This window comes from Schistocerca nitens, chromosome 4, assembly GCF_023898315.1.
Source record: "Schistocerca nitens isolate TAMUIC-IGC-003100 chromosome 4, iqSchNite1.1, whole genome shotgun sequence".
In the NCBI taxonomy this organism is placed as follows: Eukaryota; Metazoa; Arthropoda; class Insecta; order Orthoptera; family Acrididae; genus Schistocerca; species Schistocerca nitens.
Window position 1 is genome coordinate 716,029,823 of NC_064617.1, and position 5,433 is coordinate 716,035,255.

The following is a 5,433-nucleotide window of genomic DNA, read 5'->3' on the forward strand; positions in this document are numbered from 1 at the left end:
TAATTCTGGAACTAATTGGCAGGGGAAACTAATACTTTGTAGACAAGTGTTCCACACATGGTAGAATTAGTGTACTGAATTTCAGTCAAATCTGAGACTATGAGCTGGGGCCCCTGGTTGAACTGACATGGAATGACACTTCTCCCACCATGTTGTATGCTCTAATAACATGCGAGAATGCAGATGGATAAATTCTTCAAAAGTCCGATATTTCTATAGGTAAACCCCTGTCATTTTCAAGGCACAAACGGAATTTGGCCCTAAAATGACAGTAACTCTTACTGGTCGAGATATCGGTGGTTTTCTATGTTATCGCTCATCATTCCCTGGAGTTATATGCGAGCGAGCGCGCGTGCACACACGCACGCCTTACACACATTTTTAATAATTCTATTAAGTAGAAGCAGTTGTCAAGCAAATATAATGATTTCAGTTTGTGCTTGAAGCTAATTTAGTTGTGTATTACATTTTTACTTATAATACAGCTCAAATCGAAATAAATGATAATTACTGCAAGCAGTTTCAGTGATCTTGTCATTAGACAATTGTCATTTTGAGAAAAATTTTACTTCACTTCTTCACAAAGCTGTGTCAGCTGTTCTTGCCTCCTGACGTCACGTGGAGTAAATCTGTGGAACAGTGGACGCAACGTCATCAGGACATGAATTAATATTTCTCTCATGATGACTGATCGAAATTAGTTTTAATATTTATTATTCCCCTCATAGATTTGAATGTATAATACAATGTACCATAGGCAAATGAGCCTGACTGTTGTTTGTAGCAATGCAGTTCGGCAACGTGGACTTACTTTGGCCACACTCTGCAGTACCTCGCATGCGCAGTTCTCATCCTTCCGTTGCTCTGCCTCTATGCGCGGAAGCACTGTCTTACATGACGCAAGCTATAGTATAATGCACAATACCCGTGTAAGAAAATCTAATGATTGCGGTTTCGATAATACTTTTTTTATCCTGTATTTTCAGCTACAGTCAAAGATAATTCATTCTATTTAGTGGCAAACGATTTGTATTTATGAACATTGGTCTCACTGCTACTGTCATCCTGCCATTTAATTCAATTTGCCTCTTTCAGTTTATTCAGTTCATGCCTAGTAATGCTCCACATTGCCTTCTCTGTATTATTACAATTTGTCAAACAATTGAAACTCCAGGTAGGAATATCAACAAGGTAGGAAAATATAGATTGCTACTTACCGTAAAGAAGACACGTCAAGTTGCAGACAGGTATAATTAGAAGACACTTACTTAACGCTTTTGGCCACAGCCTTCATCAGTGAAAGAGCGAGAGACACACCATTCACACACACAAGCAAGTAAACCTCATTTACACATGACCGCCAACTCCAGCATCTTGGGCCGGAATCTTTTATTACAATTTTTGTGTGGTGTACTGTTTTCGTTTTTCTGATGTTCTGATGAAGGTTTTTGCTCTATTGCAGCTCTAAGGCTTGATTGGAGACAGTCCTCCATGTTAAATGAAGCCCTCTCTTCTTGGCAAAAGATGCAGTGATGCCAGAAATTAGGCATTCTTTATCTTGGCTTCTGCTGTAATTGTCTGTGATCCACTGTAAGAGATAACTGGATTTACAGTGTTGTAGAATGTGTGTAGCCTTGTTAAATGTCTTCAAATTGTTCATCTTGTGAATTCAATCAGGACAGCATGGCTCACTTGTCATGTATGATTTTGTGAAACTGTAATTCTTCCCCCCTTTGTAACCAAACCTGATTAATGGGGATGGGTCATTACTGCCTTCTGACTATAATACTCAGATGAACCACTTATTATGGGGTTAATATATTCCATGAATGATAACTGGATATAGCAATAAATGATCAGTTGCCGTCATGTTACGTCTTCCTATTCTTGTAGGGAATGAATTTGTATGGAACAAACCATGCTGGACATCTGTAACTCTAGGTCCTCTCAATTGGTACTACGCAAGACTAAAGCAATAGTAAAATAACACACAGTGAGTTTCTAGTAATTTATCATACTATTTGTGTGTGTGTGTGTGTGTGTGTGTGTGTGTGTGTGTGTGTGTGTGTGTGTGTGCGCGCGAGCGCGCGCGTGCGCATGCGCATAAGCGCGCGCGCGTGCGCATGCGCATAAGCGCGCGCGCGTGCGCATGCGCATAAGCGCGCGCGCGTGCGCATGCGCATAAGCGCGCGCGCGTGCGCATGCGCATAAGCGCGCGCGCGTGCGCATGCGCATAAGCGCGCGCGCGTGCGCATAAGCGCACGCCATTGGACACTGACATCCGGCTGTTCACCCATGAACTATTTTGTCAGATGTTTTGCTGTTTTCATGTACCTAAATGTTACACACTTATGCATTTCTATGACAATATATATATATATATATATATATATATATATATATATATATATATATATATATATATATATATATATACCTATTCTCTGTTAATAACTGATACAATTGGCAGAGGATTATATACAGACAATGACAACAACAACTTAATTTCACTATGAATATTATCGAAGTTGACAATTTACAGACCAATTGAAACAATGATGGCTCAATTCTGTTACTTCACAGTATCAAATACCAAAATCTAGTGTGTGGAAAAAGTGCAATGGACAATGCCAGGACATGGGACAAACATTGAAGAAGAAGGAGGTGGAGGAGGAGGAGGAGGAGGAGGAGGAGGAGGAGGTGGTGGTGTGTAGAAAAAGTGCTTTCAAGATTATGAATGTTTAAAAACGTATCTAATTACAAAACCTCTCTCTGAGACAAGAATCATCATAGGACACACTGCTGGAATTGTCAAATGGTCATTATTAATTAATGTCAAATTATATCACTGCACTGCACTTTAAAAGTTAGTATTAATGTAGAAGGTGTAAATAAATGAATATGCAGCACGTCATTACAACTATGAAAAGTACTGAATTAATGATTAATGTTCTCTGGACAGGATCTGCATTTCCTAAAACCATTCTTTCAGATTCTGAACTGATCTTAAAATGCTTTCTCAACTCTGTTAATGAGAACTTTATAATGTATCTTGTATGTAACTGGAAACAGAGACATACTTTCAGAATTTCTGACATTGAGTTTTCACTCGTTTTTTATGCAATGTGCACATTAATTCTATTATGAATTCTCATAGAAGATTTTCAGTTCTAACATTTCATGTAATTCTAGCTTTAATTGTTGGATTGATCTTTTCAGTATTTTCTGGCAGTGCTGAAAATGCTAGTTAAGTTACTGAAACAGAGGAGTTAAAGGCCCATCAAAAATTGGGTTAATATTCGATAACTGTTGTGATGCGAGTCAGCTACATACTTAAAAATTACTCCACGAAGCTTCATTTGAAACTTGCTGTTGTTTGTGTTTATATATGACAAATGTAAACAGTGTGCTTTCCTGACATTTAAACTGAGATCCCCACTTTTATAGGCAGTGTGTTACTGATTACACTGTACAAGAATTCCACAAACACAGTCTCAAAGTTTCTGCTTTTCTGTACGTAATAAAGAGAGAGTAACAATATTATGAGAAGGAAAGTTGCTACTCACCACAATTAATTGTGAGAGACTTTTTGTTGTGCCTATCCCGACTCAGCATCTCCACTATATGGTGTATAGCAACTTTCCTTCTCATAATATTGTTACATTCCATCCTGGATTTTTAATAAAGAGAGAGGATCCATAGCAAACTGAAATTTTGAATTGGTCCACAAGGCATTCCTGAATGGCGTAACTGGTAGCAATTGTACATGAACGGCATGGATCTGGGTCTGAATCCCAGTTTGGTGGATACTTTTAAGTTATCACACAAACTGTCACAATAAATATCTGCAAGAGAATGAAAGAATACATTTTTTAACATGTTATATGCACATTTCTTTCTTGAGTACAACAGAATTATTTGAAAATCAGATCAGATCGGATCATTAAAAAATTCAGAAAATGTTATTCTGGTTATGTGTGCACACCCCCCCCCCTCCCCACCATAAAACAATTTGACATACACTTAATTAAAAAGACACTCTTAATACCTTGGAATATAATATCGTGAGACGATACTGGAAAAAATTATATTTTGACATTAAAAATAAGTTGAAAATGAGACAACAAAATCCATCTTATTTGCGCCATGAAAACTGTTTCCGTAAGCACCACTAAGTAAACAGAAAATCAAAAGAAATAGTGGAATATTTTCAATATAAATATCAATAATCACAGAGACATTGCCTGTTTTGTGCCTAAAAATATACCACTTGCTATAAGACGTCACCTGTTTAATTTACAATTTATTATAGCACTGGTTTGCATCTTCCACCCCAAAAAAAATCATTTTTATTTACTCTTTCATTCATACCAGAAAATTATTTTCAACAAAAAGTAGCCACAGACGTCGTAAATGGGTAATAAAATCTTGTCAATTACCTTGGTGTCCAATTAGTGCACATTTTCTTTTCCTAATTCCATTTCTACCTGTGAAATATTCCACATACTGTAAATGCATAACATGATTTTTTAAAGAAATTTCTTCATTAGTACATAATGAGGTTGACTGATCTGGCCTTGTAACAATAACCAAAACGGCCTTGCTGTGCTGGTACTGCGAACGGCTGAAAGCAAGGGGAAACTACGGCCGTAATTTTTCCCGAGGGCATGCAGCTTTACTGTATGATTAAATGATGATGGCGTCCTCTTGGGTAAAATATTCCGGAGGCAAAATAGTCCCCCATTCGGATCTCCGGGCGGGGACTACTCAAGAGGATGTCGTTATCAGGAGAAAGAAAACTGGCGTTCTACGGATCGGAGCGTGGAATGTCAGATCCCTTAATCGGGCAGGTAGGTTAGAAAATTTAAAAAGGGAAATGGATAGATTAAAGTTAGATATAGTGGGAATTAGTGAAGTTCGGTGGCAGGAGGAACAAGACTTCTGGTCAGGTGACTACAGGGTTATCAACACAAAGTCAAATAGGGGTAATGCAGGAATAGGCTTAATAATGAATAGGAAAATAGGAATGCGGGTAAGCTACTACAAACAGCATAGTGAACGCATTATTGTGGCCAAGATAGATACGAAGCCCACACCTACTACAGTAGTACAAGTTTATATGCCAACTAGCTCTGCAGATGACGAAGAAATTGAAGAAATGTGTGATGAAATAAAAGAAATTATTCAGATAGTGAAGGGAGACGAAAATTTAATAGTCATGGGTGACTGGAATTCGAGTGTAGGAAAAGGGAGAGAAGGAAACATAGGAGGTGAATATGGATTGGGGCTAAGAAATGAAAGAGGAAGCCGCCTGGTAGAATTTTGCACAGAGCACAACTTAATCATAGCTAACACTTGGTTTAAGAATCATGATAGAAGGTTGTATACATGGAAGAATCCTGGAGATACTAAAAGGTATCAGATAGATTATAT